The sequence below is a fragment of the Callorhinus ursinus genome, unplaced genomic scaffold (genome assembly GCF_003265705.2).
Source record: "Callorhinus ursinus isolate GAN/ISIS: 27379988/994484 unplaced genomic scaffold, GSC_fseal_2.0 scaffold5, whole genome shotgun sequence".
In the NCBI taxonomy this organism is placed as follows: domain Eukaryota; kingdom Metazoa; phylum Chordata; class Mammalia; order Carnivora; family Otariidae; genus Callorhinus; species Callorhinus ursinus.
In genome coordinates, this window is record NW_027397067.1 from 19,239,633 (window position 1) to 19,248,342 (window position 8,710).

The 8,710-nt window shown below is 39.0% G+C and overlaps 1 pseudogene; it reads right to left on the minus strand.

Moving 5' to 3' along the window:
• Positions 1-444: 444 nt before the first annotated feature.
• On the minus strand, positions 445-7,779 carry LOC112823563 (SLAIN motif-containing protein 2 pseudogene; annotated as a pseudogene).
• Positions 7,780-8,710: the final 931 nt, after the last annotated feature.

Here is an 8,710-nt window from a genome sequence, read left to right on the forward strand (position 1 = left end):
TTTCTATTAAACAAAACTAAAAGTGATTCTGTGGACAGTGACTGTATGGTGACCAAAAACATCTGAGGTCAAATGTCATTTAAAACTGCTTCTTGGGACGCCTGCGTGGCTCAGTCTGTTAAGCATCTGCTTTCAGCTCAGGTCATGATCCCAGGGTCCTGGAATCGAGTTCCGCATCAGGCTCCTTGCTCAGAGGGGAAACTGCTTCTCCCTCTGCCTGCTGCTCCCCCTGCTTGTGCTCTCTCTCTCTCTCTCTGACAAATAAATAAATAAAATCTAAAAAAAAAAACCTTTTAAAAAAACCACGAAAATTAAAACAACAACAACAACAACCTGCTTCTTGATCATCTCTGTCAGTTTGTGCTACTTAAGACAGAGAGGGCTGGGATTTTATAAATTCCAAGTCTTATCTGAACAGTCTGCAGATAAGAGTTGTCTTTTAGTTTAGTGAGAGGGTATCCATGCAGCTGTGGACCTCTGCATTCTTGCCTCTGTTGGTTGATAACAGTAATCCTTCCAACTGTCCTCTTTCAGGCAACCACAGGTTTTAGGAACTGGCAAGGATCTGTGAATAGACTGTGCAGGTTTGCTGTGAGGTACTGGTATACCCCCAGCAGAAGGGGAAGTGGGTCTCCGCAAGCCACTTCTGACTGTGGTTGTTCCTGCAGATCTGGTTGAAGTAGGGCTATTGATATTGTTGGGAGGATTTGCTGGGACTGTGTGCTCTGAACCATGGGAGGCCCGGGTGGGGAGGTGGCTTGTATGAGCTGTATTGTTTCTTTGGTACCAGGAGAACTAGAGCCATGGTTGTTAAATGCCTTTACTGGTTGCTGGAAAGCCAAAGGAGATGGTACTGCAGGGAAACAGAATTTGCCTGGAGAAGGTATGGCTGAAACCTGAGGTTGCATGTGAGGTATTCCTCCATTCGGCACTTGAAAATTTAAGTCACTTCTGCTGCTTTTCATTGAGTCAACTTGCATATTCAATGTTTGGGACTCTCATTCATTATTTAATTTAATTCCCACAATGCCACTGTTAGAGGTATCATTCTAAAGATCACAAAACAGAATCATACTTACCACAGAGTTGTAACTTAGATGTAAATCTAGATTTGACTGACTCTGAGCCCTTGCTCCTTCCACTTCATACAGTTTCCTTCTAGAAGGTTTGTTAGTACTTACTTAGCCAATCATCCATAAATTTACTATTATTATTCCCATTTTGCAAATGAGAAACTAAGAATCAAAACCATCTTCTCGCCCCACCTCACAAACATACTTGACTGTTTACATTATCATGATTTTACTCTGCCACTGTCTTTATCACAATGTCTTAACTATTGCAGGAAATTTTTGTCCAGAGAGATAAAAGTTAAAAATAACTTCAGCGTCCCTTTCAGGAACTTCCTGAAAAAATTCATTTTTAATGAACATAAGACTGTTTGGCTTTTCAATAGATAGCATCAAACAATTCTTTGCTTTCTGTGATTCTTTCATACCCTCACCTCAAAGCCCTCATTTTGCTGTACCCACCAATCCTAAAGTATTCTGCCATGATCTTTATCCAGTCCTAATTAAGAGCCATCCCTTGCCTTGAAAGACTTGCCTTAAACCAAATCCCCAAACTTCGTATCACAACTTTGCTCTCTTCCCTCCAAGATGCTACTAATTCATGGTCAAAGCAGTATTCTCCCTTACTGAGGTAAGCAATAAACTCAGATTTACCTTTTCAACAGGTTATTTTGGTGGTATTTTTGAGGATCCAGCATTTGGCAACACTAACACTTAGAGACTTAATTAATCACCCAAGTTCAACAACATAGGAAGAGATGGAGCTGAGATTGAAACTAAGGCATTCTGACCCTGGAGCCCTCTCATAAATAGCACACATTTTTGTCTCTAATAGGCTATAATATTAAAAGAAAATATGACAAATTACTTAGCACAAATGTTACTACTTGGTCACTAGAGTGTTTAACACAGTCCCTGATGGCTTAGTATAACAGAGCATTAACTTTTCAGGTATTCAGAAAAAAAAATTACTAAAAATTAGTCTTTTTTTTAATCATCTTCCAAAGCTTAACTTTTTAAGACTTTTATCACTTAGATTTACAAATATATCAAGGTAATTAGCAAAAGTAGTAGCATTTCTTTATATATCAACTTGTCGTATGAAAATGTTAAACTGTGTTTTATCATTACATAAAAGTAAAAAAGGGACTTGCCTTTTCATGGTATTATGCATCGAAGTACTGATTTCTGAATTGTCCTCACTGTGCAGCACAGATTATTTTATCATCTAAATGAAAATAAAGCAGAATTTTACTTGTTCTACAAAAAATGGTTGTTACAATAAAAGTGGACATTCCAATAAAACAGCATATGATTTTACTCTTGAGATACCAAAGGGTATATCTCAGAGAGACTTGAGTGAGAATTAACATTTTATTTATTTTTTAAAGATTTTATTTATTTATTTAACAGAGAGAGACACAGCGAGAGAAGGAACACAAGCAGGGGGAGTGGGAGAGGAGAAGTAGGCTTCCCGCGGAGCGGGGAGCCCGATGCAGGACTCGATCCCAGGACCCTGGGATCATGAGCTGAGCCAAAGGCAGATGCTTAATGACTGAGCCACCCAGGCGCCCTGAGAATTAATATTTTAAATTATATATTTGAATGCAATCATGAAAATAGGAACTGATGAATAAACCAAAGGAATCAAGAAAGTTTCTAGAAAATTCTGGAAATAGATTCTCTTCCTCTTGTTTATTTTTTATGGTGACCTGTGTCCTTTGGGAACTCCCAAATGAATCTGATGCAAACAGATGTTAATGTTTAATGTCTTTTTAGCCTGATGATATGGGGAGAAACTCACTAAGTAGGCTTCCACTGAGCTGACTTCAGGATTAATGGACTCTCTATTGTCTCCCTGTGAATCATACTGGCTGATTCCCACAGCAAACTGACCCTCAGCACTGCCACACTACTCCCCGTTCTGTCCTCGTACCAGTGCTCCCACCAGCTGAGTTGTATGCTTCCCTAGACTCAATCATGTTTGATCTGAAACCTTGTCACTGTAATACTATAACAACTACATGTTATACAACTTGACAACTACATATTACTCAAGATGGCAGGTTGTAAAAGAAAAATGTTGCTGCTGTGAAAACTAAATTAAATACTTCAGAAAGCAAATTGCTTTTTAAAATAAGATCAAATCAAATAATTATAAAGAATTGGGAAAAAAACTTTAAAGGTCTAGAAAAATTTTGCTTTTAGATTTAAGATCTTTTTCTCACTTGAAACACTAGGAAATGTAGATGAATTATGAGTATAGTTTTGTGAAAAAGACCATCTGGAACTGTAATCACCAGATTCATACTAAAAAAAAAAAAAAGCTTTGGGTCTACTACAAAAGGAAGGTAAGTAAATATGTATTTATAGGTTTGCTGTTAAATTATAAGTTCCAGTTCAATATGTGTCTCTTTTATGATTGTCTAATATGACTGAAATTTTTTGATTAACCAGCTGTGATGGTTACTTTCTTTTAAAGATTTTTTATTTATTTTTTGACAAAGAGAGAGAACACAAGCAGGGGGAGTGGGAGAGGGAGAATCAGGCTTCTCGAGGATCAGGGAGCCCAATGAGGGGCTTGATCCCATGAACTGAGCCAAAGGCAGACGCTTAACGACTGAGCCACCCAGTGCCCTGAGTGATGGTTAATTTTATATGTCAATTTGACTAAGCAATGAGATGCTCAGATATCTGATCAAAGACTATTCTGACTTTGTGAGGGTGTTTTTGGATGAGATTAACATTTGATTAGGTAGACTGAGTAAAACAGATTGCTCTTCCTAATGTGGGTGGGCCTTACCCAATTAGTTGAAGGCCCAAATAGAATAAAAAGGCTGACTGTCCCATGAGTAAGAGGAAATCCCTCCTGCCTGACTTAGTTGAGCTGGAATATCAGTCTTTTACAGCCTTCACACTCAAACTGAAACATCAACTTTCATTGTGTCTCAAGACTGCCATCTTTCAAACTAGAACTTACACCACCAGCTCTACCGGACTTACACTGGGATTGTACCATAGACTCTTCTGGGTCTCTAACTTGTTGACTACATATCTGGTGACTTGTACTTGAACATTTAAAGGTGACGGCAAAAGAGGAAGAGCAAATAAGGAAGACTGAGGACCAGATGAGGAAGTAAGAGAAAAACCAGGAGAATGTGGTATCATTCAACCCCTAAAAGGAGAATTTCAAGGAGTGGCCAGTTGTATTAAATGCCAAAATATCAAGGAGTATGAGGTCAAAGCAATCCCCAATGTATATAATATAGTATAGTTGGTTGTGACCTTTATGGAAGTAATTTCCCTGGAATGATAAAATGAAGTCAGATTATAAGGACTGAAGAGAAAATTGTATTTCTAGTTAATGAGGTATATTGGACACAAGTAGTTACTTCTGTCCCTTTTATAACACCATTGAAAAGATAGCAAAAGAAGTTTTTTCTAAAAAGTGATTAACCAAGAAGACCACACAAACTAAATGATGAGATTTCAACAAGCTTTTGAAAGATGAGAAATGGATGGACCATGGTAATTGACTTAGCATTCTAGAAAAAGGTAAAGTGAAGGTAGTAGCATGAGGGGCAAGCAGACAAAGAACAAGATGATTCATGTCTCAGAACCCTGAAAGAACTTGGGAACTTGAAGTATTAGGGACCTTTGAAAGATCAGTTGACAATTTGTTTATGAAACAGCTTTTCACATATTCTCCTCCACTTTAGCCTGTCCTCATACCACAGATGAAACTTCCCTCTCTAGGAAGGTTGAATATTTCCCGAAACAGTATGGAAATTCTCCCAGCTTCACTTATACACACCAGGTGGGAGAATAGAGAATCACCTTCAGGGAAAATATGCCTGCGGTTTTAAAAAAAACCCACAGAGATACTGATATTTGTGTGCCCTTCGATGAAAAAGCCAGCTTACTGTTAAGTGATATCCACCACTGACAAATTCTGCTCATGCAAATAGAGCTCTGAACATGAAATACAGAAAAAAAAAGGGCAAACAAACAAACAATTAAAAAAAAATTAGAAAATGCAGGGGTATCTGGGTGGCTCAGCCAGTTAAGCGTCGGCCTTTGGCTCAGGTCATGATCCCAGGGTCCTGGGATCTAGACCCGAAATGGACTCCCTGCTCAGCAGGGTGCCTGTTTCTCTCTCTGCTGCTCACCCTGCTTGTGCTCTCTCTTTCTCTCTCTGTTAAAGAAATAAATAAAATCTTTTTTAAAAAAATAAAAAAATAGAAAATACAAGGAAGATCAAGAAACTTCAAAAAATATTTTAATAGGATCTTCACAGAGGTGCAAGAGATACTGCATCCACAAAACAAAACCAGAATGTTATAAAAAGTGAATTACCAAGCCTAAGAATGGGCTTTTGGACATTGTAAATATATGAGAACTAAAAGAATCAATAGGAGGGGTGAAAGGTTAAGTCAGGAAAATCTTTCTGAAAATGGATTAAAAAAAATGGAGAATAGTAGAAAGTTAAAACAAATTTAAAGGATCTGTGTAGGAGGTCCAATATCTGAATGATAAGAGTTCCAGAAAGAAAATATAGAGGAAAGTATGAAAATGCCTTAAACCAAAAAAATTTCTAGAACTGAGGGATACAGATTTCCAGATTAAAATGACCCATTGTGGGTGCCTGGATGGCTCAGTCAGTTAAGCATCTGACTCTTGATTTCGGCTCAGGTCACAATCTCAGAGTTAGGGTTGTGAGACTGAGCTCCACATCAGGCTCTGCACTGGCCTTGGAGTCTGCTTGAGATTCTCTCTCTTCCTGTCCCTCTGGCCCTCCTCCCACTCACTCTTTCCCTCTAAAAAAAGGAAAAGAAAAAGAAAAAGAAAAAGAAAAAGAAAAAAGACCCATTGATTGTCCAGCCATACAAATAAAGAAAGGCAAATAAGGACAAAAAAAATCTTAAAAATTCTAGAAAGAAAAAAAAATCAGGTCATATACAAAAGCTAGATTCTGAATGTCATTCATAGGAATTCTGAGCAGCTTTGGGAAGCCTCAGGATTTAAGGAAAAGCACATCCAATATAGGGGAAAGTTGAGGGCATTTCCAGATGACAAGGGAAATACCTTCACTGAGGCTGTGTAGTAAGGAAAGAAAGGATGTGAAATGCATCAGGAGTCTTGATTGCTGTGAAACCTGAGGAAAGCAGGATTAAAAGGCAGAAGAACTCATGACCAGCAGTAGGATGGGCAATCAGCCTGGTCCTGATTTAGCCCCTGGTGCGGGGGCCTTGGCCAGTTGCTGTTTGTTCCTGTAGCTCTAGTAGAGGCCAACAGGACTCTATACTGATAAAAGTGTATGCTCCGGCTACCCAGTGGAAGTTATCCCCACCAGGAAATACAATCCTCTTTCAAGTCTTATTTTTGAAAGCTTTCTTGTACGTGATCCCCAAATCCACCGAGAATTTCCTGAGGTAGAAAAATTCCCTCATGGGGACTACCTATTCCACAACTGACTTCAGGCTCCATAATTACAGGTTACATTGAATATTACATGTTATATGGCATGTGCTTTTCAAGCAATTGGTTGTTTCCCTTTGTGACAAAGGCACTCTTTTGAAGTCCTAGTGTAATTTAGGTATTGGATTTATTTTCTTAACAATTGGCACCCGAATGCCTTTTGGGGGAGGAAAATACCTTTGAGGAAATGACTTGATTAGCCACTGGGTAGAAGGTGGGGCCCTGTGGGGTGTGGTGTTCAGCAAAATGAAAGCCACAAAAGAGCCTGGTTAAATTGCTCTTGTGAGAATTATAGAGGAATTTCTTTTGTTTCTGAGAGGGAGAGGTGGGGAAGAAAGGGAAGCAAAGAAGGGAGGGAAGAGAGGAGAGTAGAAAGAGGAAATTGTGATACGTGCTGGAGAATAGGAAGTCAAACAGCCAGTGAAAAAATTCAGGTGGCTGAAGGATTTTCTATGAAGACATATATTGAGGACTCAACATAAACTATCTGCATTTCCACAGCTAAAGACACTTCTCCGCTTGCCCATGCCATACCAAGCCTAAAAGCGTACCACACTCACAAATGGATGGGCAAATTGGCTTGAGGATAGAGATGACTTTTATGCCTCAGTCAACCTGACGTCAAATAGCAGCAGCAGTTTCAGAAACAGATCTGACCTCCAAGAATGGGAAGACTTTGGATTTCCTCACTGTGCAAAAGGGGAGTTCAAGCCTAGACCTGTTCGGATCTCAAGAGTAGAAGACTCCAGCTGATATGTAGATTATATTCCTCGTGATGCCTCACCAACATGACAAAGTCTTAAGTGCGACTTTCTTTTCTTTAATGGCTGATTTCTTCTCATATTATTTTGACCTAAAGCATATCCAGTGCAAGCCACAGCTCAGTTTTCATTTAGTTACTTTAAGAAAACGCTGTGTGAAGTTAATTACATTTAATGAATGGTATGTTTTTTTGTGAGTTTCCCATGCTTCAAAAAGGAGGCCAGTTTCTTATTAAATAAGGTTTTTGAAAAATCTTATTTCATTATGCACTGTTGTTCATTGTTTCCCTTATTTTGTGATGCTTAGTATTACTTTAAAAACCCTGTGACTATGTTGCACATATGTGCCAGATTTTTTCCTCTGTCCGCCCTTTTCCCCTCTCTGCATAGATGGATAGATAGACTCTTCCTCTTACCTGTCCATTACCCAGTTTCTCTTCTTCAAAGCTAGAAGTTTTGCCTCTTGCCATCTCGCCCTCATAACACAGAGGCGAAAGTATTGCTTAACGGACCTTCCATTTCCTTTTCCTATTTGTTCTTTACTGTCATTTTTCTAACCAGACTAATTTTCTTTTTTGCTGACCCTCACAGATTAACTTAGAAGGCTCCTCTGTGTTAGTTCAAAGATTTTCCATAGTTAACATCGCTTCCCTGTGCTTCTGATTAGTGCGGTCTCCATAATGAAACTCATCTGTTACAACTAGCTGATTTTTAAAACTATCAGAAGGTATCGTTTTACTTTTCTTTATCTCCAATATCAGGGCACGTTCTTTTAACAAGTCAATACTTAGTGCACTTACCAGAAAATGCCTGTGATAACAGACATCTTCTCTTCTGACTAACCCACCATTTGTCTGGAAGATCCCCGCCTGCCTTCTTAAAAGTTAAACACAATGAATCTATTCCTAGAGCAGAATGAACGATGTCAAGCATAGTTTCTAACCTCCTATTTCAAGGCTTAGTTCATTTGCAAAACAGGACACAACAATCCCACTAGGCCATCACCAGGTTATGTTGTTAAATAGCATAGTTAATTATCAGAATCTGCACATCGCTGGGGTAATGAATGAGGAAGGACCCAGAGAAAAGAACACCGCTACTTCTCTAGTTCTTGCACTGTCAACAATACCCTTACTCTCTGTTTTCCTTAAAAAAATTTGAAGCCACCAGAAGAAATACCCTCATTTCCGTACGTGACCATTAGAATTACCAGCCTCTTCACTCATTCTCTTCTCCTTGTTCCCAGGGGCGTTCTTTTCCTCGAGGGCCAGCGTCTCTAGGTGTGCCTGATGTTCCATCCTCTCTCACTTTCTAAAAAAAATTTACCCTACTGGTTATTTCCTCCTCCTACATTTTTGCTTTTGACCTATCCCATCAGCACTTAAATAGGCCCTAATCTGC